General features: G+C 40.0%; 1 protein-coding gene across 9 annotated transcripts in view; it reads left to right on the top strand.

Annotated features, from left to right (window-relative positions):
• MBD5 (methyl-CpG binding domain protein 5) overlaps positions 1-26,852 on the top strand; it is a 146,845-nt gene that overhangs the window by 37,447 nt on the left and 82,546 nt on the right. For 8 of the 9 annotated variants that reach the window (XM_068408305.1, XM_068408306.1, XM_068408307.1 and 5 more), the window contains exon 2: positions 15,560-15,657. The gene's annotated coding sequence lies outside the window, so the exon portion shown is untranslated. Of the gene's footprint in view, positions 1-11,271; positions 11,426-15,559; positions 15,658-26,852 lie in introns of all 9 variants that reach the window. The other variant, XM_068408298.1, reaches the window with a different exon arrangement.

Consider the following 26,852-nt stretch of genomic DNA (forward strand, 5'->3'; position numbering starts at 1 on the left):
CCAAAGGTATTTAAACATGACTCTGTTGGGCCAGAAGCCCTTTAAAAAGCAGAGAGGTCTGAAGAGCACTTAGTGCCCAAACCAGGTCTGGTGCCCAGCAGGATGGTGACGACTAGAGAGTAACTAAGCACGATACCTTGCAAGAGCCTCATAATATGGAGGAAGTCAAGGTGGTGGTGAGAGGATCACGTGCTTGTGGTGATTTGTGGTTACAGGGAGAGTGGAGACAGGAAAATAACATATTTTTGTGTTACTGTAGTCTGCTGTAAAGCAGATGAGATTTGGGAACACATGCACTTCTGTACAGGTTTGTTTTTTCCCCTCCCTAATATGGAAGCAACTTCACCTTCTAAGCATGTTAACAAAGATTATGATGATGATTAAATTATAACATTATTTACAGTAAGTGGTAGAAGACCTGAGAAATCCATCGTGTCTGTAGCTTTTGCTAATGACAACAGTGTGACTCAGCAACAAACTGACATTGTAACCTCAGCTGCCTAAAAACCCCCAACTTACTTTCAAAAATATTTCCTTATGTTTCAAAGGAAAAAAGAACTTGCTGAGGTATTGAGATTGGTTGGCAGTATCTCTTTCTCTTACAGTACACAGAATTTAGAATATCTCAGACCTTGACAGCCAAGAAATGAGAAGTTATGGTACAAGAAAATCCAGATTTAAATCTTCCCCTGCTGAGCTGGCAGGAGAAACTGAAAATTATTTGCATGCTAAGGTGTAGTTGCACTGAGTAGTGGAAGGAGCAGCTGAAATAGCTAAATGGAGCTGTTGGTTGGATTTAAGGAGATTTATTAAACTTTCCCTATTCACCTCTTGTACAGTCTTTCTGCATGTTTATGCTTCATTTCTGCAGTAAATGGGGCCCATTTTCTATCTGTAAGATGAATAGCAGATAGACTTGTGGGTTTACTGGTATTCAGTCAAAGTACAGAGTTGGTTGTCATCCAAGGAGGGCGAATTATAAAAGTGCATTTCCAGCAGGCTGGAGGGTATGGAGAAGGCAGAAGCAGACTTGTCCTGGAGGTGCACAGTGAGAAGCAGTGGACACAAGTTGGAGAAAATGAGATTCCAGTTAGATGTAAGGGAAATAAAATCACCATGAAGGTGGTGAGCCACTGGAGAGGTTGTAAAAATCTGTTTCCGAAGGTATGTGAAACTTGACGTGTCAATGTCCTGAGCATCCTGATCGAGTGGGACCTCCTTTTAGCAAGAGGTTGGACTGGGGACCTCCAGAGGTCCTTTCCAAGCAGCACGTTTCTGTGATTCTAACCTATAGGAAGTGGAGGTTTTCAGTGGAATAAGTGAAGCATGAGGTTATAGGCCAAATGTGCTCTGCCCTAGGACAGTATACATTTACTATGAGTAGCTCTGTCTTGTGACCACGATGACTCCAGTATTTACAGACCTCCACCTCTGTTCTACCGTGTTCCATATGGCCTTATCTCTCCATGGTTACCCTCACGTGCTCTGTGTATGGTGAGCTACCAAAAGCAGCTCATTTCTATTCCCATGTTACCAGTGCCTTTTGCCAGCACAGGTCTTTGTATGATGAGTTGCATCAAGAAGCTAATCCAAGTTGTAATTAGTACAGCAAGAAAACAGGTTAGGTTTAAGGGTCGGCTCCTGGTGCAGTTGGTTGTGTCAGTGCTAGGGGAAGGGTGAAGTGAGGGCAGAAAAGGTAGGACCGCTTCCTTCAGCAGTAGCACCAGCAGCTGAACGTGAAAATGCAGAAATCCGATATCAATTTCTGATAAGATCATAAAGTTACCTTTACTCTGTGCTAATTATTTTTTTTCATGGTCCAAAACGTTGAGTTTATTGCCATAACACTTTTCAAATGGCCAGGATTATCCATGAACATACAGACTTGTACCTAGGTTGATTTCATATAAAACCATATCATTTTATATTTACTTTGCACAGCAAAAAAATGTTTAGAATTTCTGTGAATAGGGTTTTGGTTTGGTGACATTTTGTGTATATTTTCATGTTTGCATTTATTTGCTGGCCGTAGAATACCAAAATCAGAGGATTTCAGGAAATACCCAGTTTCTTAGACTTTTAGTACCAAAGCTCCATGTATCACGACGTGTGAGAGCTAGACACAAGTATCAAATTTTAGGACCTCAGTGCAGTCCACTGAAAGGATGTAACTGGTTGCATGACTTATAGCCGTTTCTTTGTGGACACTCACTCCAAGGGATTCCAGCCAGATGATTTAGTAATACGACTTCTGGGCTAAAATGGTGGTTTCCCTTATTTATCAGAGACACCTGGGTGTGCCTTTGGTGTCTTAAGGAAGTAACGTTATGGTAAGACTAAGAAAAGAGAACGGGCAAGACAAGATTTAACAGCGTGTGTATGTGTGAAATTGTAAACAGCTAAAGATAAAAAGGAAATATTCAGGCTAGCGTAGGGGCTTATAGTTAGAAATAAAGCAGTGAAATGAAGGAAGAGAAGATTAAGGCTAAATGTCATGAAAGAGCATTCTGCAACAGTAGTGGGTTTTTAGATGACTCTTCCAAAGAAAGCAAAGACAAAACTGTTTCAGGACAAAGGGCCTTTTTTTGCCTTTTCTTTATTTTTTTTTCCTGTTTCTTTTCTTCAGCTTAACCACTCGATATAAAATAAGCTCATATGGGTATATGAAAGAATGTATTAAATTTCTGAGGCATGAATGTGAATCTCTGCATCCTTGGGAGCTGCTGTGATAATGCCTGAGTGCTGCACAGCTTTGGGATCTCGCAGTACCAAGTTCTGATCTTGTACGTGAGTCGATCTGTGCCCAGCGTGCGCTTCACCAGCTGGAGGGGGACCGCGTAGGAATGGAGAGGTCTGAGTAGTTCAGGGCTTAGTTTTAGAGCAGTTGAAAAAAGTGAGAGTAAAACCTGTTTGGGCTGAAGTGGGTAGAGACAAAGGGAGGAGGAGAGGATGAAATTATTAAGCCTTTATAGGAGGTTTTTGCTTTCTTTTTTGAATGCAGAATCAGAGAATCAATCAGGTTGGAAGAGACCTCTGGGATCATCGAGTCCAACCATTGCCCTGACACCACCCTGTCAACTAGACCAGGGCACTAAGTGCCATGTCCAGGCTTTTCTTAAGCCCCTCCAGAGATGGTGACTCCACCACCTCCCTGGGCAGCCCCTTCCAATGCCTAATGACCCTTGCTGAGAAGAAATGCTTCCTAATGGCCAACCTGAACCTCCCCTGGCCAAGCTTGAGGCTGTGTCCTCTTGTCCTATCACTAGTTGCCTGGGAGAAGAGGCCGACTCCCACTCCACTACAACCTCCCTTCAGGTAGTTGTAGACTGCACTAAGGTCACCTCTGAGCCTCCTCTTCTCCACGCTAAACACCCCCAGCTCCCTCAGCCGTTCCTCGTAGGTCAGACCCTCCAGACCCTTCACCAGCTTGGTCGCCCTCCTCTGGACTCGCTCCAACCTATATGCGTATAAATGCTGCTGATTTATTTACCACCAGTAGGACCTAGATGATAATTCTACTAGTAATCTGTACTATTTCACTTGAGATTCGAATCATTCTAAAAGAGCAAGAAGGCGATATATATTTGCAGTCTAACAAGAGGTAAAGAAATAAAGCAAAATCCTGAATTTAAACTTTGAAATGGGTTAACTAGATGACATGATTTAACAATATCATCATTTTGACATGGATACTGTTAGCTAAGCTTTTGAAAGCTTTTGATGTCTTTCCTTAAAAAAAACTTCTAGTATTATCTCCAGTATCCTAAAATTCTTGCAGATCAAAATTGCTTTGGTGGTTTAAACTGGCGATTTGAACGGGCATTAGCAGCAGTGCCAGGAAAAGGATGGTTCTGCAGTTCCCTCCAGCAGCCGAGCTGGTTGGAGAAATTTCTACTCCCTTCCTCTTGGCCATTCATTCCTTCTCCACATGAAGGTTTTCTCCCCTTTTTGACTTGCACCAGTGAAAGTGCTTGTGGTGGTGTATCTGTGGGCTGGTGAAATGATGCAGATAAACCAATTTTTTAAAGTATTTTTATTGGGACGGAGGGAAGGTGGTTAGCTGGGTTGTGCAGAATTTCCTCCGATAGGTTAAATTTTTGTTTCTTTGGGGCTTTTTGTTTGTTTTATTTATTTGTTTGCTGTAAGGCCAAATAATTTCAGTGCTGTGGTTTTCAGTGTGACTCTGCACATATTTGTCTCGGCACATTGGGGCAGTTGAAGTCCTATAAGGGCCAGGTGGGAAACATGCAGCCAAGGACCGAGCAGTGATTCTGTAACAGACTTGGTACTAGAGAAGATATACATGCAGAAGAGCCCTTGGATTTTTCTTTTCCCACATATATATTTGCAGTCTTCTACATATCCCAAATAACCATTAGAAACTGATTAAGAAATCTGTTAAAATATGCAGTGCTTCTAAGAAACTTCTAGGTGCTGTCGCTGAGGATGAAAGTTGTTTCTAAAATTGTTTGAAATTACTATAGCTCTCAACATCACCTTGTTTTCAATAATGTAACAGTAGATTTGGGTTTTTTCCCTTTACTTTCTGCACTTGTCTGAGTTTGAGCAGCGTCCCAGCTGAACTCTGAAGTCTGACAGTCGTCACTTCCAACCTGGTAATGAAGTGTCGCCGGGGTGAAACTGGAGACTAGCCTGGCTCCCGACCTCTTGGGTATTTTCTCCGTATTTAAAGAAGAGATGTTGGGTGATATTCTGTCTGATGTAACAAAAATAGTTAAATCTCTCCTTAAGATTTAAAACACAACTTTTCCTTGGGCTCAAATGCCTCCTTGCTGCCCCGGGAGGGTCTTACGGAAATGCAGACTCTCCATCTTTCCCTTTCATAGAGTGACCTGTCTTATCAATTACTTCCATAAAACAGCATTTACTACCAACGCCGTTTCTGCTGTTAGACTGTGAGGAGATGAACTGCATACCTGATACGTCTGGATACTCAGGAAGTTAAGCAACACAATCCTTGTAATTCCTCCTGACGACTGTGAAGCAGGGAGGTGATGATTATGGTTCTCCTGGGAGATGTCTTAAAAAATTAACAAGGTCATTTTCTTCACAAAAATTTCCAAACCTCATTTCAACCGAGGGAGGAAGCAAATACTGCTTTTATCTGCCTCTGACTAATTGTCCGCGCGCCTGTTGTGGAGATGTCACCGTGTGATAGTGGTGCTGCTGACGCAGAGAGGTGCCTCTCAAACCCCTGGGAGGAATCGGGCAGTTTCCCTGAAAGATTTTCTTTTTAGTAAAGATAAGTCGGGAAGAGTAATGACGGAGACAAAACTGATAAAGGCAGAAATAACGGAGGGAATGGCAGGCTAAAGCCAGAATTTTTAAAGCTGCGTTAGATGCGTCTTCAGAGCTGGAAGGGCCATTCAGAAGTTACCTCCATCACCAAGTCCTGTAACAGCAGATGATCTTTTCTCTGCAGAAGAATCACAGAATCAATCAGGTTGAAAGAGCTCCCCAGGATCATCGAGTCCAACCATTGCCCTGACACCACCATGGCAACTAGACCATGGCACTAAGTGCCATGTCCAGTCTTTTCTTAAACACCTCCAGAGATGGTGACTCCACCACCATCAATAAAGAGTGCTGAGCTCTTAACTGAACGTCTCTTAAATGGGGATGTCTGGCAGTGGGAGTCAGGCTGGCCTCCCAAGCTCCAGAAAGCACGAGTAGCCTGGAGAAGTTTGGTATCACTGAGTTGGATACAGGATTTGAGCCGTGCAGAAACAAGTGCTCCCTCCCTGGTGCCCAAGTCCACTTTGTTAATAGCGCAAAATTACAATTGAACTAAGCTGATTGAGTGGCGTGGTAGATTTGACACACAGAAACAATGTTGTTCATCTGCAGCCAAATATATTGGAGGGGAAATTAGGTAAAAAAAAAAAAAAATTAAAAAGTCCATCCAGAATTAGAATTTTCCTTATTAAAAAAAAAAAAAAATAAAAAGGCAAAAATCTACTAACGCATTTCCTTTTTCAATGTGTCTAAAAAGTCTGCTTTTCAAGAGGGGCAGCACAGTGAACTGTGAGGAAATAGGATTTTATAGTTTATTTAACCGAGGGAGGAATACAGGCATAACTTCAAATAAATTTACTATTAAAAAAAAATTATATTATTATATTTGAGGAGTATTCTGAAGTTTCTTGGGCTGATTTGCAGGTTGCATGGGACTGATCTGTATGTAGTGTGCACATAGCTGAAAAGGGAGAGAAATTCCGTTCTGTTGCTAATACAATCATTTCACAAGCTATTTTTTATTAAATTAGACCCGTGTAACTAAATTGCTCCTGATGCCTTTTGTGGATGCTCCTAAATCATCAGCTAAATAGCAGCTGATCTAAGTTTGGCAAAAAAAAAAGAAATGATGTTTTGGAAGATGATATTCATTGTTCCTGATAGTAATCAATCAGAATTTTATACTTGTGTATGGTCTTGTTTTAAAAGCATGGTAATTATGGCAGTGCTACAAATCTTGTGTTAATGGAGAAGAAAAAAAGAGTAAATTTGACCCATACTTAAACATTCTGTGGATGTTACTTGTAGAATGAGTACCGTTTCCCTTAATTAAAGTAAACAGCAGGATTAAAAAGATCACTTTCCAACTTTTTTCTGTATCCTTAGAAGCAAAGCGTATACCGGCTTACCTGACCAATTAGCAAATTGTTTTCTTCTGTTCTTTCCTGTTTAATTCATGCTTTTGATGACTCTTCTTTGTCTTTAGAAAAAGCTTTCCTGTGTTCTAGGGGTCTCTTTCAAAGCAGCACTCAGACAATGAGACACGTTGGTATTTAGGGCATGTCCCCAGCTTTCATCTGCTTTTCCTTACCTTTCATGTTTGTTTTTTCCCATTGTCAGAACCCGCGGTGCCTCCTCTTCGGTATCCCCTAGCAGCAGCTCGGTGTGTGTTTGTTTCAGGAGGTGGGTGGCCCTTCTCTCCTGCTCTTTTCCAGACATCAGGATGAAGGGAAAGCGAGTAGAGTAATTGTTATATGTGAATGTAAAGCCTGAAAAAGTGGGTGACAGGCTTACGTATTCAGATACATACATTAAAGACATTTTAATCTTATGTAAAAAGTCTTACTAGGTTTCAGTCTGATGGTGAGCGTGAACTGCTGAGATAAAGAAATATTCCTCTGTGAAATCTTGTGGGATTTGGGGGCGCTTGTGAATTAATTTATTTCTGGGAGTTCCATCAAAAGAGAAATCCTTTGTAAAACTACAGATGTTAAAATTACAGACAACAAATGTTTCTTGTTCGGGGAAATTGTACGCAGTTACTGGCAGTTGAAGTCAAAATGCAGAAAAGACCCCTGAAACCTACTAACGAGGGTTCTAAGGTTTCAGAGAAATGCTTTTCCCAGACCTTCTTTCTGGTTCCTTTCCTTAAAAGTGAATAAGATATTTACAGATTCATGGAAATATCCATATAATTTTACTTACAATTTCACCAAGACTGATTGCTTGAGCATAAATAGAAGTTAAGTAAATTACAATGACCAGGAGAACACGAACTAGTGTGGACACAGAGAATCACAGAATCAATGAGGTTGGAAGAGCCCTCTGGGATCATCGAGTCCAACCATTGCCCTGACACCACCATGGCAACTAGACCATGGCACTAAGTGCCATGTCCAGGCTTTTCTTAAACCCCTCCAGAGATGGTGACTCCACCACCTCCCTGGGCAGCCCCTTCCAATGGCTAATGACCCTTGCTGAGGAGAAGCTCTGTACCCACGCAGACACCCCCACTCTGGTCCAGCAGCGGTTCCCATCCTGTTTCTTGTAGTGCCATGACCCCATATGCCTCTTCCTCTCATGTCTGTGGGGTTTGGTTAGTGGTTTGGGTTCTGTTTTTTCTGTCAGGTGGGAAAGTCATCTGGCACAACAGGATATTGAACTCCTTTGAGAGTCTGGCTAGAGGCAAAAAAGGACTGTTAGTCTACTGGGTGCCTGTATAATTGGTTCTGTCGGACATCTGGGATGTCCCTGTGTCCTTCGTTTGGTACTCAGCTTTCTACAGAGCAGCAGCATCCTGCCTGTTGGTATTTGAAACATGCTATGAGACTTTGCAGTTTGAGCTGAATAATTATACTTCAGCTAAATGAATGCAAAAATACTGTTGAATGGAAATTGTCACGAGATCAGTCAATTAATACCGTTTTTTCTGTTGCATTTGATTGCCTTTTCTGTTTTTTAAAGAAGACGGAAAATAAGAGACATATCTGAAGAGAGATGCATTTTATTCTTTTGCTGTGTAATCATCACAAATTCATACGTTCTTAAATTTACAGCATTTGGTGCTTCTAAAAATTTCTAATTTAATTTTGGAGGAGAAGAATATTTCTTCAAACAATTGAGTCTCAACACTGCCATTTTTTCCATTTTAAAAGAAAGTCTCTGAAGAGATGTGAGCATTTTATCTGTGTCCTCTTTTCAGTTTTTTTGATTCAGTATCATGATTTCTGGTATTCAGTGTTTGAAAGCACAAGAACAATAATTATAATAGTAAATGTCAGTACGCAGTTCTCTCAGAATCAACCAAAAATAGAACTTTGGTCCAACTTGTAGCATCTTTGCAGGTTTTAAATGCAGGTATTGATAGGAAATAGCCATTCAGAAACTCAAGCTTTGTATCTACAGTTTTATAATGGAGTTCCTTCAGTCTTTAGTTCTATGTTTAGAAAAATTATTACTATGACATCAGTTCTCTACAGATTTGTTGTAGACACACACTGCCCTGGAGCTATAAAATGCTGTTAGGGTGATAGCAACTGCCACAAATCGGAGGTGATTATTTGAACCATCTAAACAGCAGAGGAAGAACATGGTGTTTTAAAGCACGGCGATACTTGCAGAGTTATAAAAATATTTTTCTGTTTTCTTTCTTCAGTCCAAAAATAAACACTAGGTAGTGTTCCTAATTCTTTCATTCATTTTTCGTGATTTACACATTTTCACATTTTCAAAAGAATTTCTACTACCTTTGCAGTGTTACAACAAGAAGAAGATTACAGTTGACAGAAACGTTGTGTTTTGTTTCCAACTGTCACTAACACACCAACAATTTGAGGAGGTCACTAAATCACTCTGCCACACTTTTTTGTTAGTAAACTAAGAACTCCATCATCTTCACATGACTTGGGAAACAAATTACGTTTGCGAGTATATTTTGAGTTATGTTAGGTGTTTGGACGAATGGCTGTAGAGATGCAAAGTATTTTCTTTTGTATATGGAGATTTTAAAAAGGTCAAAACCATCTTTTTTTTGAGAGATTCTTCGAGTTTGCTGATAGCTTGTCTTCAGTGAAAGGTGAGGTATGTGCAACTGATCGTTTAGCTGTTATTTAGTAAGTCGGACTACAAAAGAGTAGTTGGGTGAAACGTGAGTAAATCTCATTACTTCAGCAGTGGTTACTTAACTACAAATAAAGTATCTATTTAGTAAACCCTACTTACTTCTATGACCTAGTTTGCTGTGGATAATAATTTTCTTGGGGCAGCACTGGGCTTGCTTTTCCCCTGTTTCACTTCCATGAATGAGGGATGCTTCCTGTATCTCGTCTTAATTTCTGGGCTACTCATAGCAAGGCAAGGCTCTTCCCATTGGTGTCCGTAGTAACTCCTGGTTCCCACTCCGGCTTCACTTCGGTCTGCTCTCGATCCTCCTCCTGTTCCCACAGAAGCGCTCAGAGTTTCCTGGTTTGTCATTCCTCTGATAAACCAAGAGTTTAAACCCGACATTCTTCATCTTCCTGTGGCTGGGGGTGATACAGATACGGGTTGGGCAGCCTGACTCAGAGACCAGCTGAGACGTGAAATAAACTGATGCAAAAGCTCCTGCATGCTCAGTTGGGTGAGTCATAGCTGCTGTACTCGGGTGAAGCGCTCTAGCTTTAAGAGCACGCTCTACTATTAAGGTAGTATCAAATGAGAAGAAGGAAGAAAAGTCTAGATGCCGCGTTCGCTTGTTAGCGAGCGACGGGGCAGAATATAACGCATGGCGGGGACTCCCCTCACTGTTTCTGTAACAGATACTTGCCTATATATAGTTTTTTTTTTTACAATGTTTAAGTCTAAACCATATGTGCATACATATAAGTATTATATTTATAAGTATATATAAAATGCAAAAATGTATTTTCTCTATGTAGATAAAGAATTGATGCTTTATTTTTAAGTGAGGGGAGAGCACCTCCTCAGTGGTTAGGTTGATAAGGGGTTTTGGGGAGGGGTTGTAGTTCTTCCACCTACCTGAAGGGAGGTTGTAGTGAAGTGGGAGTTGGCCTCTTCTCCCAGGCAGCCAGCGCTAGGACAAGAGGACACAGCCTCAAGCCTCACCAGGGGAGGTTCAGGTTGGACATTAGGAAGCATTTCTTCTCAGCAAGGGTCATTAGCCATTGGAAGGGGCTGCCCAGGGAGGTGGTGGAGTCACCATCTCTGGAGGTGTTTAAGAAAAGCCTGGACATGGCACTTAGTGCCCTGGTCTAGTTGCCAGGGTGGTGTCAGGGCAATGGTTGGACTTGATGATCCCAGAGGGCTCTTCCAACCTGGTTGATTCTGTGATTTTTAAGTGAGGGGAGAACACCTCCTCAGTGGTTAGGTTGATCAGGGGTTTTGGGGAAGGGTTCTTTTAGTTTGTTCTAGCCCTCATGTAGGCTCACGTATAGTTTTATTTTCCTAAGATATACAACCTAAAGTCCTGTGATGCTTCAGGAGATGGTTGCACATTAGACAATCTCCATGGAGAATTTTGCTTTTGCTAATTGTAGAAGAAGGAGTTACACTGTTCAGCTTTAAAGAGAGATTAGTGGCTAAAGAAGTATTTATAAATAATCTAGAAATGAAAGAAATGTAGATTTTCATGTTTGCAAGAGAAATGGGATTTCTTTGTAATGTAGTTTGTGTCACATTGAAGGCTGGCTTTTTCCTTCCAGAAATATTCTTTTGTTCCTCAGAACTTTTGATGGTACTGGGATTTTGACTACATTAAAAAATAAAGTATCAATTCTGGTGTCAATAAAATGTGAAACAGTTAAAAGCAGGATGAAGTTCTTTCTTGGAACACTATTGGAGCAGAGTCATCTGTCACGTGATCTCATTAGTTCTTGCTCAGCTGACAAAAACAAGACAGACCTGGTTATTTATTTCTCACTTAAAACTATTAATTTAAAAAATTATCAAGGCTGCCTTTTCTGCGTTATTGTGGAACAAAAAAAGAAAAACGTGGTTTTCCTTCTAACTCTTTTCCAGTGGTAGCCTTTGCAACTGAGTTGAATCATCTCGTGGATTCTAAAGCCAGAGAAGAGTTTGCCCTTGTGGTGTGAGATTTTGCACCTATTCAAGCTAACGGGTTTCTTTTAATACCTCAACATCTCTATGAAGCTCGGGCACGTTTTTCATCCAGGTAATTTAAAGTAACACATGTAACTTCATCAAAGTTACTTTTGCTTTCTGCCTGTGCAGAAGTTGGCTCTTTCAAGAAGCTAATTTGCTGAAACTAATGCAAATATTTAATTCCTGAGGTTGGAGTGTCTTTTGTTTGCGTTTGTGATATTCTAATTAAAAGCAAACCCCCAGCGTGGGGTGGACGCGGCCGGGTACCGCAGCTCACGAGGTTTCACCATCAGAGCTCTGGAGCAGCCCAGAGACTCAGAAACCTGGTCAGGGTGGTCTGTGCTGTATCATTTTCTGCCTTCGAGTTATTTCTGTAAAATATTTGAACAAAACTTTGTGCTGTTGTGTCAATAATAGCGGAAAATCTGCCTTATCCCAAATAATACAAAAATAGAGCGCGAGAGCTATTTACAGTGGGAACAAATGGAAAGCTAATGACATTAGAAAAATATATCGATGTTTTTGCATAGTTATGCAATGAAATATTTAGGTCAAAAATAAATCTGATGGTTTTAAGACTTAGTAGCACCCATGAGCATAAAAAATAACGTCTAAAAACAATTTATTATTTTTCCCCAATGATTTTTGAGCATTTACTTTGAATGATTATTGTGATGTGTTCAGATGGTTTGACTTCTTCAAAGTTGTTGTTTGGGAATAAATCAACAAAAAATATATTGGGATTTAGAAAGTTTCGTATCTCGCAAGATATTAAATGTTGAGTTGTATCTAAATAATGTTTTGTCCCCAGTCCAGGAAGAAATTTAAAAAAAAAAGAAAAAAAAAAATCAAAACAGATTCTTACATTTGAGCAGAGACATATGTTTTGTGGGTTGGCACCAGACTAGGATGCAGAATCTTGTAGAACCAATTCTTCATATTCTGGGGTATTTAGAGGAACAACATTCAAAACAAGATGCTAGAGAATTGGGAAAAAAAAAAACCCTAGAGAATATAGATTTTCTTTAAGACAGAAAATGTCTGGTTTGAGTCCCTTTATGACTGCTCCTTTGTTTTTAGTGCCCTGTAATTGTGTTTTTTTGTCAGTGTCAACTGACATACCGGAATCAGATATTGTAAATAAGGTAATGTGTTAAAAAGAAAATGTTTTAATTTCATTGGTAAATTCACATTAATTGAAGATGAGATCATAGTGACTCCTTCTGGCTGTTGGGATGATGGTCATAAAATCATATGAAGAAAAAAAATAACAAAAACGCTTGGGTGCTGTTCAGCAAAATGAACAGGTCCCAAGGGATTTGGAAGATTCCCCTGAAACACGTGCTTTAACACAGAAGAACCTTTTTCTCTGTGATGTGATGCTCAAACGCCTTCAAGAAGGCTTAGAGGTTTTGAGAACAAAATTAATGATATGCTTATGATTATTGCAGTTGTTATGTACGGGAGAAAGGTGATTAAATCTGCTCAGAACTAACATCTGCAATGGGAGCAGAGTTTAAATATCTGGATTTTGGTTGTGCAGTTCAGTGCCAACAAAAAAAAAGAAAATATCTATGAACGTGAAAGGCAAAGTGAGAATGATTTACTTGTCAGGCATAAAAAAATTAACATCTTTTCAGTGGCATTTAAAAAATTTGGGGAGATTTGGGTATGATTCAACTCCTTGAGAAAACTGAACGCTAAGTTTAAAGGGCAATTGGTGGAAAGCCTCCGCACCTCGTTACGTGCGCAGAGTTGCTTTTAGGGAAAACAGGGGTCTGAACCGCTTTGAAGAATAACTCTTCAAAATGGCCCAATGAAATGTTGCATTTGTTTCCCTGTAGTTGCTCCATATTATGTTTTCTGCCTTTAAAAATAAGCTTTTTTACTCCAGTTCTCTGCAACTTCAATTTTAAGATCTCCCAGTCAGGTGTGCTTTCTGGTTTGTGACCACTGATATCTTCCATGCTGAACTTGTTAAACAAAGCTGTTGATGGATGCTGCTTTGGCTTCCGTACCAGTGTATCCTCTGACTTTACTGGTTTGGCTTGTAAACCAGCCAGAGCCCAGCATAGCTAACAAAGGAAACCTATGTCATGGCTGCACCAGATGTAGACCTGTTGAATTAAAGGTAGTTGTTTCGGGTTTGCCTCTTCTCCCGGGCAACTAGCGATAGGACAAGAGGACACAGCCTCAAGCTTCGCCAGGGGAGGTTCAGGTTGGACATTAGGAAGCATTTCTTCTCAGCAAGGGTCATTAGCCATTGGAAGGGGCTGCCCAGGGAGGTGGTGGAGTCACCATCTCTGGAGGGGTTTAAGAAAAGCCTGGCCATGGCACTTAGTGCCGTGGTCTAGTTGCCGTGGTGGTGTCAGGGCAATGGTTGGACTCGATGATCCCAGAGGGCTCTTCCAACCTCATTGATTCTGTGATTCTGTGGTTTAACGTTCACGTGGGCCTACATTAATGAAGCAACATTCAGTGTCTTAGATCGGGTTCCTCAGTGACTTTGAGCAGCTTATCAGCAGAACTTGTTGTTCTGTTTGTTTCACAGGCTACTTCTGTGCACTTCGAGGTATTTCATTAGCCTTAGATTATCTGAAACACTTTTTGCCATTCCTCTACTGTCCCTCAACCCTGACTTGAACCATAGCTGAAAAAGCAGTAGCAGTCTGCTGGAGCAGAGTCGCTTTCAGTTCCTACCCAGCAACTTTTTAATACTTTAATAGTGTTATTTTGTATCTGGAATTTTTTCCCCATACTAGTCCATCAGCTCTCAGTTTGGCAAGCATCAAGGCACAGCATACATCCAATTTCTTTTTCAGATTTTTCATTAGAAGAAGAGAGTTAGCATAATCATGGTGCCCTGTGCAATTTTATTTCGGAGACCGGGCTAACGGTTATTTTTTCTACAAGGATTTTAAATTTTTGGAGGCAGTAAAAAGAGCAGAGAGTATCCATTTAAGTATTCAGTAACTTGCTTTTTTGTGGAAGAAGTCGATTTGAAAGGTGTGTATTCTCGGGTGGTAGAAGTTGCGGGGGTTTGGATTTACTTCAGAAGAAACAAACGTGGACAATTCAGATAAAGCATTATCATAAAGCTGAGATTAAATAATTTTTTGCATTGATATAGGTAAACTGCAAAAGCTTAGTGGTTTTGCTATTAGAGGTATTTAACTAATCGTTAATTGTGTCTCATGTTGCACAGTTACGCTTTGGAGTTCCTTCATTCATGAAATGTTCTCCAAAGCGAAGAACGTGACGACATTCTGGGCATCAGGAAACACCTTTTCACGGCGAGGGTGGTTGGCCACTGGACCAAGTTGCCCAGAGAGGCTGTGGAGTCTCCATCCGTGGAGATGTTCGGAGTCCAGCTGGACACGGTGGGCCACCAGCTCTAGGTTGCCCTGCTTGAGCAGGCGGGGTGAACCAGATGTTCTCCAAAGGTCCCTGGCAGCCTCAGCTACTCTGTGGAAATTTTGTCGTGGTGTAATAGACAAGTGGTTTCTCTGTCACTGAAAGAAGTTGAGACCTGAAAAAAAAACTTGTAGCTCTTGGGCATTTTAGCATAAGTTGGTTCCAAAGGAAGTTCATACGTAGACTAGTTCATTTGATTCTGACCTTACCATGAGCATAGTAATTTTTTTTAAATTCATCTTTTCATAGTTACAGTACTGAAGTATGAAAACAGCACTAATAAATGATACTGTATGGTTATACTGTTGAATAATGGGGGTTTTTTTAAACCATAACTTGCATTTTTAGAGACATTGTCTTAAAGTTACTTTTAATTTGGCTTTTCAAAGTTCAGGGCGGTGGTTTAACTTTTTGTAATCTATTAGTTCTTGCAGTATAACACACTTCAATACTAATTTGTAATTTTGTCTTTTCTAATCTTTAACTCATGGGATTATTATTGCTGTTGTTATTTGGTATTATAACAGTGAATTTCCCAAGTTTGGTGTATTTATGCTTAAATACACTAACACAGAGGAATTTTTGTATGCCTCAAGTAGATAAATGCCTTCCCATGTCATGGCTCTGGTGCTCGTCTGTTTGTTTTTAACAGCAGCTAATAAATTCATGTATTGTACAAAACACACAATTTTACATTGCGCCTTCTTAATAAATAAATAAAATTTTGAAAAATCCTCAGTCCAGTTTCAACTAACCTGCTTATGTACTGTTTTGTGGTGTGTTTCTTCAGATCCTTATTGACGATGGTGGTCATTGGAGGCACAAATATTGAAGAATATATCATTTACAGACAAGATCCTTGAAATCTGTTTCCTTTAGACAGCAAAGGTAAGTAAAATAATCTATATTATGCATTTGTATATAAGTAATAAGTTAGTTTTTGACCTCAAAACTTAACAAAATTGAACAGCAGCTGGAGTTCAGGAGCCTGACTACACTTCCCAAAGTTTTAACTTTCTTTAGTAAGCTTATTTATCCTACTCATGTGAAAAATAAGCTATATGGAAGGAGCTCCGTTTCTTTTCCTCCTTTTAGTTACAAGAATATGAGTCCTTAGCTTGTTTTTTTCTTGATTTAATGTTACTCCTTATTCTTCCTTTCTCACAAGTTTTTCCAACTACAGCTCATTTGCAATATCTGTGTGTGATACTGATGGGAACAAGGAATACCTTAGATGTTAAAATCTGAAGAGTAGTTGGGCATGTGAGGATTACTACTCAAAAAGAGAAAAGTTATGTGGAAAAGAAATAGCCAGCGACACACAGAGTAGAATAGTGGTCAATCTCTTTAAGATTTCTATAGAAGTTTAGAAATGTGACTTCTTTTTAATTAAATATTAGAGACAGAAATGCCATGTGCACTCTGGTTGTACTATTTATTTTGAATGTGTGGACTTTTGATCAAAATTAAATGTTAGATATTCAGGAGAGTTCTGTTTGAGTATTATTTTTTCGATTTTGAAACTAACTATATAGAACACTTGGCAATATAGGAAGAATTTTTTCTGTTATGGAAATAGATCTAATTTTCCCACTCATTATCTGCTGTTAATTTAATGTGTAGCAATATCTGAATTTTAGTGATGATTATATGGCAGTAGATTTTTGGTTAGCTGTGCAGCTCATCTATGAGCAAACCAATTAAGACATAATTCCAGAATATAATTGAACTCCTAATGGGGCACTTTAATTCACTAGAAATTTACATATTTGCTTTTCTTTGTTTTAGTAGGTCCAAAATGAGGGTACAGCTTCATTTTTGAACTTCTGAATACAGCAACTTCATCTGAGCCTTTTCAAAATGAAGCGTGTAAAATGCTGTTGAATAAGAGGATGGCTAAGTTCATGAATTAGTTCTCAAATCTGAACTTTGAATGTTTATTAGAGGAAAGCTCAAATTAATTAAGAAATTAAGGCAGTTCTTTTTTCTTTTTTTCTTTTTCTTTTTTTTTTTTGACCCCCCAAATGGAAGGCGTTTTTCATTTTAAAGCTAAACACTACTGAGCTGAGAGAGGTTATTTATACCTCTGCCATATTGAGGTTAAACTTTTGGGTTTGTTTTGTTACTGTTTCCTTCAAGGATAGACCTTTGCGTATGTGTTTATTTGTTCTAAAACAGGGACCTACAACATTTGGTAAAGGAAAACCAAATGTTTTGGGGGAATAATTATCAAAGTTTGCATTTCGCTTAAGAAGAAACATTTTTTTGTATGTGAAAAACTGGGACAGGGAAAGTCTTTCTGTAAGGTTAATGTTTTACTGGTTATTTCCTTAAAGTTTTAATATCTGCCTGTGGATAAACTTCAGAAAAATCCAGAAAAATATTTAGCTCTCATTCTCAGCTTAGCTTTTATTTTGCACTCTTTTTGCCTACCAATACTAAAATGTTCACAGCTGTATGGGTATGTGCAGACACTGTTTCTATTCCATTTGATCTATTTTTAAATGCAGGGGCTTTTTGTATTTAATACGCATTACTGTGCTTGCAGTCTAATACTTCAAAACCTTAGTGACCTTGGTTCACCCACTTGTACCTTGTACATTATCATGCACTCTTTAATTATATGATAACACACTATTTTTCTCTATAGAATGAAATCCTTGCATTAAGTAGCTGCATACTGATTAAATGCCATCAATCTACTATTTTTAATTGTTCAGTGTGTTCCAAATCTACTGTACTGTATAATTTTCAGACCTTGTTCTACAGATAGAATTAAGAATATGCCTTTATGCTTTACTGTACCTTTTAGCGACAGGTTTTCTCTAAGACTTTCTGGCAAAACCCAGTCTCTGAAGCCCAGGTTATTTTGCAGAAATATTTTCAGTTCTAGGAGCTTTCCTTGTCAGCTCTTGACGGGCTGCTGAGGTTTGTATACTTTTTACAGTAGTTGCAGAACTGGGGTACTCACTCCATGAAGATGCCTTCAAGCCAGAAAAGTGAGAGAGGTGATCCTCCATGAAGAGCAAAGGATGTGAAAGGGTTGTTGGCCTAGGCTTCTCTTTTTGAAGTCATTATTTCATTCTTCTTGGTTCTCAGTTTCACATTCAGCCATTCTCACTTCACAGAATCACAGAATCAATGAGGTTGGAAGAGACCTCTGGGATCATCGAGTCCAACCATTGCCCTGACACCACCATGGCAACTAGACCATGGCGCTAAGTGCCATGTCCAGTCTTGTCTTAAACCGCTCCAGAGATGGTGACTCCACCACCTCCCTGGGCAGCCCCTTCCAATGGCTAATGACCCTTGCTGAGAAGAAATGCTTCCTAATGTCCAACCTGAACCTCCCCTGTATCCTAGTTCCTTGTACGTCTCATGTCCTGCATATCTGTTTTCAATCTCCCTCATCCAAGTAATTTCAAGTTCGTTATCCATTCTCACGCAGTACCAGTCTTCCCTCATTTCACTTACTCTCCAGAATTACAGTTCTATTCTGGCTCCATATTTCCACCGCTTTTTCTCAGGGTGACTCTGCACAGATGGGTATTGAAGGTTGCACATCTTCCTACCCATACTCTGAGTCAGCTGATGCGAGCCAACTTCAGTACAACAGCCTTGTAGCTACTTCAGCGTGACTACGAAGTGCTACGGAGGAGCTCCGTCTGCCTCTGCGCTGTGCTAGAAAGGTTACACACGACCGTAACGCAGAGCTCAGCCGTCTGCCAAATGGTGTCCTACTGTAGTGCGTATGTACGTGGAAACTCTGCTTTGAATTGTGTATTACAAGACACTTTGGAATTTATGGGTATTTTTAACATGCATATAGCAGTTTTAGCATGAACACTGGATTTTCCTCATCCATAAACTGAGATGGCACTTACTGATTTGTACTATTTATTTCAGCGTGTGAAAGAAACCAGAACAAAACATTACAAGTCCTCATAGTATTTTTTCTTGTTAATCATATAGAAGGGTGCAAAAATATACCAGAGAAATATAGCATTAATAAAATAGGGAAATGGTTATGCAGACTTAAGGAGGATGGGTGAGGTTTGCATCTGTTCGTGGTGGTTTATCTTTTTAAACAGTACATGGAAAATTCTAGTAGCTAGACAGAATTTTATACTGTGCGATGAAATGATAGACATGTTTAGGTCGCAGTGCCATCTCCAGCTGCAAGCCATGTAGTCTTTGAGAACTTTGAACTGCGTAATTGTGGGCCTCATGATTTATTGCAGCTCCAAATTGGGCCTCTCACTATCCAAACTGGAGAATTTATAAGGCTGTTTAATTATACTGGAGGATATAGCGTATGACTTGGCGCTGCACACACAGTGCTTCTCCAAACATTTTGTGTTAGAACTGGGTCTTTACTAATGTTTTGATGGTAGTTACGCTAAGACAGAGAAGGAGCAGTGTCGTGTGGCATCATTTTTCTCCCTGGAGCAACCTGCAGCCTGGATTGATGGACAATTTTTCCTGAATTGTCATTAAAACCGAGGAGCCCAGTTGTCTTTTCTGAAGCCCTGATGTTTTTCTGAGAACAGTCAATTCTCCGTCTCTCTCTCATCTTTTGATATGAAAGGGTTGGTTTTGTTGTGAAATCCCAAGTTACTTTCTCTAATGCAAGACAGAAACTAATTCTACCTTCTTAAATTTAATAAAGGGAAACCTACTTTATTCGAATGTTACTTCTACAGAAAATATTTAAAGGATTTGGGTAAAAAAAAAAATATATATTCCCATAATGTTGCTCTACAATATCACTACTTTTAGGTACATTTTAGAGCCAGATTTTAGAGTACATTTTAAATATAGTAGATTTGATAGGTCAATTCTCTGCCTTAGCAGACAATTTTGTACCTCTTCTGCCAAGTTTTTCACATTTCACCGGAGCAAGAAGTTTGTTTTCAGTGGTCCCCATTTCTTTTCCAGCTGGTCCCTCTGAAGCATTTTTCAAATAAAATATAGGCTGGAGTTTGAACTTTTTCTGAAAGCAGATACTGTAAATAAATATTGGAAACTACAAGGGCTTTCCATTTTGAAAAACTGGAGCAGCGGGCACCCTGAACAAAAGTAAATATTCCCAACAGTGTTTTATTGTTACCGAATTAATCAAGCTCAGTGGTTTAATTGAAATTTCAAAGTTAAATATTTAAGTAATGCAAAAATTTCTAATACTGCAGTGCATCTCTCTTTAAAATTAATAACAGCATGGCAAAACTGTTAAAATTAATCTTTTTTAATGTATAATTGTTCGTAAAGAAGCTAGGCATACATGCACACAGCTTCTGAATTAGTTGCCTAAGGGATGGCTTCATACAATCACAATAACCTGGATATCTCCAGAAAGTTTCAGGGTTTTTTGTTATTTCAGTCCGTGATGTTAGAAAGTTTTGCAAATATCCATCCTTATGTTTTCCTGTAATACATCAAGAAATTTCTCTGAAATAAAAGCCACATCACCTTTGGTTTTCCTTAAAGAGCTATGGGTTTAAAAGAACAGATAAGAGCTACTGTCATTATTTACTAATTACAAAATATTCAAAGGAAGACTGTAGTGAGAATGTAGTATCTAAGAGAAACTGAATTATTCTTTTCTGTCGTAACACCAAACCGAATTCAGATCTTTGATTTTTGTTTTCATAATTCCTTCTGAAAATAGAGTGCTCTAAAAAGCAGCTCAAGTGTGGCAAATTTAAAATCTAGCTGTTAATGAAAACCTAAGAAACCATTGGTTTTCTTTACGTGAAGGTGGCCTGAAAGATTGTGGAAGTGGTTTTTTTTTTCCATTTTGCTATTTAATTTTGTTTTATTTTCCCTTTACTATAAATTCGCATCCTTGGAGGCCCACTGTCAAGATGAAAATCTATTGAAATGGTTGAGGAAAGTGAAAATACATAGAATCATAGAATGGTTTGGGTTGGAAGGGACCTTAAAGATCATCCAGTTCCAACCCCCTGCCACGGGCAGGGACACCTTCCACCAGACCAGTTTGCTCCAAGCCCCATCCAACCTGGCCTTGAACACTGCCAGGGAGGGGGCAGCCACAGCTTCTCTGGGCAACCTGGGCCAGAGGTGTCTGTGCTGTGGTTCATCAGCCAGTGGTTGGTTTGGATAACTGGTGCTGGTGATCCTGACCAGTGGGTGCATATCCCAGATACAAGGGTCCCCATAGCAAAGACCTGGCCAAGTTGGCCTTTCTCCTTGTTTCTGTCCTCATTATAACGTGCAGGGAGTGGGCGCAGGAGCTTTCCTTGACTCTGTGTTGAGCTGTTTGCAATCCTCTCCAGTTAAGCAAGAATTTGGTTCTCTGAAGGGAGCGGTGGGAATGGATGAACTCTTGGCACTCCCACGGCTTTGCATACAGCCTTGGTTTGAAGTTGGCACGTTCACCTTGGATCGCCGACGTTTATCCATGTCTGATCTGGCCTTGTACCACCAGGAGCTGCAATTTATATATTTGAAGTGTAGCCACAACAGCTTTCCTACAATGAGAAATAAGAGCTTTGAAATTAAATTAATTCTTACTTTTGTTGGTTTATCTTTAAACAAGGCATCATCATTTTTCAGATTCTTAACTGGCCTCTGTCAGCATCTCTCTGCTGAAGGGAGATCCCTACCCCAGTTAGTTTCTGCTGATCCAGCTCAGTGAATCTCAGACATCTTTGTCTCTTCTCCTAGAAGGATCCCGGTTCGGTGAAACATTTCTAAATTAAAACCAGTGATGCTTTTAAATTCAAGCTCGCACAAAGTTTCTGAAGAAAAGAGCTACTGTTCCTCTCAAAACCTGTGGTGATACTCCAGAGCTGTCATTGAAAACAATGTTTATTTTTATTTTTTTACCACATTCCTGAAAAATATTAACGAGAGGTTAAGATTTTCACCAAGATGGTTCGGTAATTGCCACAGTTGGCTTTGACTTAGTCTTCCAAACTAACATTACATCACTTCAAAGACCAAAAGAAATTTAAGGAATCTTTTATCCTCAGTGTATGAAAGTTCATAGGTACCATTCTGAGAATGGGGGCAAAATACTTGAGCTTAGGAAAAGGACAGGTGAGCTAAACTTCCCATTGGAAAGCTATCATGAAAAGTTAAAATATCTCATCTTCTTCGGTGATCTCCATCCGTCTTTTGAGTCCTTAATACAGGAACTATTTAGGACATAGATCCCAGCATGAATTTTCCAAAGTAACTGTAATGTCTTTGAGATGTTGTTTAGATGTTAGAAACTGAAATGCTGTTATTTTTATACTATTGATATATAAATGGAAATGTTCATTGTTGAATCTCGTGTATAATTTGATAATAGTTTATGAGAAAGTAGCTCCATGACAGAATTTGCACTTAATTGCTCTCCTGACAAAGGGAACAGGAAAAGGAGAAGGAAACCTGGCCACCGGTGTGCTGTCAATAAAGGCAGGAGAACAAAAACTGTATCATTTATATTATGTGCATTATAATGTATATAATTTAACCTCACCTAGATAATTCTAACACAGCGGTTTTGCTTATGCTACTAATTCTTGTTTGGAAGTTTTAGACATTTTTCTAGTGTAGACATTTGTATTGGTTCAGGTATATATCTTCTTTTTTTCTTTAATTTTCTTTTCTTTTTTATCTCAAGCATAGTTTAAGTATCTGAGTGACAGCAAGTGACATTTTCACAGGATAGATTCTGTAGGCAAATGAACAGTTGACAGCAGACATAATGGCAGCCTGGAATAGTCTGACATGTAGCTCTTCTGACTGGGAGATACTGCTTGTGTTGAATGAAGTTCTCGTGGAGTAGCTTTCAGTTTATATTGTATTCTCATAGTATGGAATTAAATATATACCCTTGGCACATATGCTTCAGTTGGGATTTTACACAATTTCATCTCTTGAGAAGAAAAAGGATTACATAGTCTGAAAGGAAACTCAACAGATAGTCCTTGGCTTTTGCATTCTGTAGATGGGAAAGAGTGAGATGTCTTCCAAACTCTACATCCCATACAACATCTCTGTAATTAGTTAAGAACAACACAGAATAAAGGTGTTGAATTTTTTTAGAAAGTAGAAGGGAGTTCTTGATCGTTAGTTGCGTGCCAGGTTTTGACCTCTCTATGGACTTACAAACCCCAAATATTCATATTCAAGCAGTCCTGGTAAAGTTATCGAGTGGCTTGGGTTTGGTATGAAATTTCACAGCTGGGGAAAGTGAGAAAACTTCACCTGATTAAAGTTTAATGACAATATTTCCTTTGACTTGCAGAAGGTTAGATAACTGCTGCTGGCTGAAAAACGTGATGAATTCACCATTACCTTAGATGATATTAGTATATTATTTTGTCTGTACGGAAGACTGATCAGTAGATCATTTTACTCAAATATCATTCTATATTATTTATATAATATAGATTATAATATTATTTAAAGTGTAAAAATCTTAGCAAACTGCCTTTAACCATTACATCAACAGAAATTTAAGCACATGCCTTCATCAGGTTAATACTTGTTAAAATTACAGAATCACAGAATCAACCAGGTTGGAAGAGCCCTCTGGGATCATAGAGTCCAACTGTTGCCTTGACACCACCATGTCAACTAGACCATGGCACTAAGTGCCATGTCCAAATTGTCTGCTTCATACTTAAAAGACTTCTTTCTAATCGCTTTTCAGTGAAAATTATTATGAAGTAGCACGTACTTAAAAATGATGATTTTCATGATTTATCTTCAGTTGCATTTTGTTGATGGTCTAAAATTTGAAATACATTTTGAATCTTTAAATATAGGTGTGCTATTTCAAATGACAAGAAAAATTCCCTTTTTGCCTACTTGTTTGAGATAGTGGGAGTACCATCCTAAACACAGCTATTTTTATTTAGTCCCTTGTCTTAAAAACAAAAGCAGCCTTGTGTTCCCCATGTGAGCAGAATATTGACCTTTCATTTTGGTGGCGCGACAGATCTTGTGAAGTGGTGGCTTTTTTGCCCTCCTAGGACATAAGAAAGATCTTTCTAGGTTCACGTTAGCAAAATGGGTTGCTGGTTTAGGGTGATTTACTGGTACATTTTACCAAAATGCTTGTTATTTCCAGTTTAACTGAAGAAAAATAGGTTAAATGTCCGCTGTGACAACCATGTGGGACTCTGGCATTCAGCTGTAAGATACGGTGTTTTGAAATCCTCTCTCTCATGTGAGAGGAGGAGCCACTGGTTTGAGTCGGCCTCTTCTCCCAGGCAACAAGCGATAGGACAAAGCCTTAAGCTTTGCCAGGGGAGGTTCAGGTTGGACATTAGGAAGCATTTCTTCTCAGCAAGGGTCATTAGCCATTGGAAGGGGCTGCCCAGGGAGGTGGTGGAGTCACCATCTCTGGAGGTGTTTAAGAAAAGCCTGGCCATGGCCCTTAGTGCCATGGTGTAGTTGCCATGGTGGTGTCAGGGCAACGGTTGGACTCGATGATCCCAGAGGGCTCTTCCAACCTGATTGATTCTGTGGTTTATAATTACAAATGAAGCAGGCTGAAGGTTCTTCGGTTGTATTGTCCATCTTTAGATCTTCTCTGCTTATTTTACTTTCCTGCCCAAGGCAGTTTATTTTCCTGGGCATGTAAGGGAATTTAAAAACCCAGAGGCCAGAAGAGACAACAGTGACTGTTTTCTGCCTTCCTTCAGCATGCAGACTATAACTTCTCACAGATCCTGGATTAAAGCTCGCCTTTTCGAAAGCTGCCTGATCTTGTTTCGAAGCCTGGAAGTGATAGTGAGCTCACCATTTCACCTAGAAAATGTTTCCATATTTAATTACCTGTAATAGTAAGAAATAGGCTAAAACATTTATTAAGGCTCTTGCTGCCCCAAATATATGGTTAAACACAAAAGTCTTTGATAGGGAAAAATTGCATTGCTGTATGTTTAGAGCCTCCACTCCAGGTACAGACTCAGGCAGAATCCCTCGGTGCTCTGTCACCCCCACGGTCCGTCCTTTCCCGTTACTGAGCTCTTCTGGAGGAGCAGCTAAAGCTGTAAGTGACTTTTGGGATCGGGTCAGGGGGATTACATTTGTGACTGGAAGGAAAGAAAGGTCTGACTTCCTCCTCCGTGGTCAATTCCTAAATCCAGAACTGAGTATATAAGAAGCTAAAACCAGTTTAGCCCCTCAGCCTGGGAACTAAACTCAGTGGCATTGAGGGCAAGTGGGCTGAAGGGAAGGGAGGCAAGGAGAGGTTGTAGGGGACTATAGGTTCTTCCTGATGTGTTGGAGTAGCAGGGCTGTGTTCCTCAGAGTAGGTTTTAGCTTAGATTCAAGTTCATATAATTTTTACAATAATGGGAGAAAAAGATAACGAACTACTGGAGAGAGTGCAGCGGAGGGGTACGGAGATGGTCAGAGGGCTGGAGCATCTCTCCTATGAGGAGAGGCTGAGGGAGCTGGGTCTGTTCAGCTGGAGAAGAGAAGACTGAGAGGGGATCTTATCAACACTTACAAATACCTTAGGGGTGGGTGTCAAGGGGATGGGGCCAGACTCTTCTCAGTGGTGCCCAGTGACAGGACAAGGGGCAATGGGCACAAGCTGAAACATGGGAAGTTCCGTCTGAACATGAGGAGGAACTTCTTTACTGTGAGGGTGGCAGAGCCCTGGCACAGGCTGCCCAGGGAGGGGGGGAGTCTCCTTCTCTGGAGATATTCAAACCCACCTGGACGCGACCCTGTGCAACGTGCTCTGGGTGACCCTGCTTTGGCAGGGGTTGGACTGGGTGATCTCCAGAGGTCCCGTCCAGCCCCAGCCAGGCTGGGATTCTGTGGGATGTATTCACTGAAAGGGAGGAAAAAAAAAACACCATACAAAATATCTACTGGACTTGACACAACAGTAAATTATTTGTTTAGGTAGAAACAAAAATTTATAAAACATGAATCTAGGCTTGAACTATATGTTTTCGCATTGAACTAAGTGTGGTGGTTTAGTGACGATTAAAATGTGGTTTTAAAGCAGGCAGATTTGAGGATACGGTCAGTGTTCATACGCAATTACTAAAGTCTGAATTAGGTCCTGGCTTCGTGGAAATTGATGGCAGAACTGAAAAAGCGTTTCAGTTATGTTCCCAAAGTACGGTGCTGTGCTGATAGAAGTGTTTCGTTGCTGTGTTTTGGATAGGCATCTCGTTTGAGATACCTGGCCCTGCTTCTGGATTTGACACATTTAGGTATTTTTGCAGCATGTTTTGCAGTATGAGCTCTAGGGTAGAGATTCCATATCAGTTAAATTTTTTCTTATCTGTCCTTGAACTCATCTAGTATTTTGTCCTGGATAAAAACTGTTCATTGGCAGTATTAAGGAATGCTGTCTGAATGCTGAACCCATCTCTGCCGTTCCTTTCCTTCATTCTTTTGCTCTAATAAAAGGTAAAAAATAAAGATTTTGGAGGTGTATTGCAGGTGTTTCTAATGAGGTTCTCTTGTGAAGATTTTCTAGAGAAAATAAGCATGGATTTTTTTTTTTTTAGTAGGTTTTTCCATAACTTCTGTGACTTGGTGATTTAAGTTCAATAAATTACTAGATTCAGGGCTTGCCCAACAAATGTAAGTGGTGAGGTAACCTCTGACACATCCAGATTTGCCCAAATCTATGTGGTATGCATTTGTCATGTGCTCTTCAGAGTTCCCTTCTCTGTGTCTGCTGAAGCTCTCCAGAAGTTGGTGTCCGACCGTGTAGTTGCCCACATGAGATCTTTACAGACTGCCCAGTCCTTTGCCCCTAGGTACTTACAGCATGTGTTTTCAGGTGGGTTCCACTTACCTCTTTTTCACAGAATCAACCAGGTTGGAAGAGCCCTCTGGGATCATCGAGTACAACCGTTGCCCTGACACCACCCTGTCAACTAGACCATGGCACTAAGTGCCATGTCCAGGCTTTTCTTAAACCCCTCCAGAGATGGTGACTCCACCACCTCCCTGGGCAGCCCCTTCCAATGGCTAATGACCCTTGCTGAGAAGAAATTCTTCCTAATGTCCAACCTGAACCTCCCCCTCTTCATGCACTGCTTCCTCCTGCCCAGTCACCCCTATGGAGACACATACCCTGAGCTTGT

The sequence above is a fragment of the Nyctibius grandis genome, chromosome 9, assembly GCF_013368605.1.
Source record: "Nyctibius grandis isolate bNycGra1 chromosome 9, bNycGra1.pri, whole genome shotgun sequence".
NCBI classification, from domain to species: domain Eukaryota; kingdom Metazoa; phylum Chordata; class Aves; order Nyctibiiformes; family Nyctibiidae; genus Nyctibius; species Nyctibius grandis.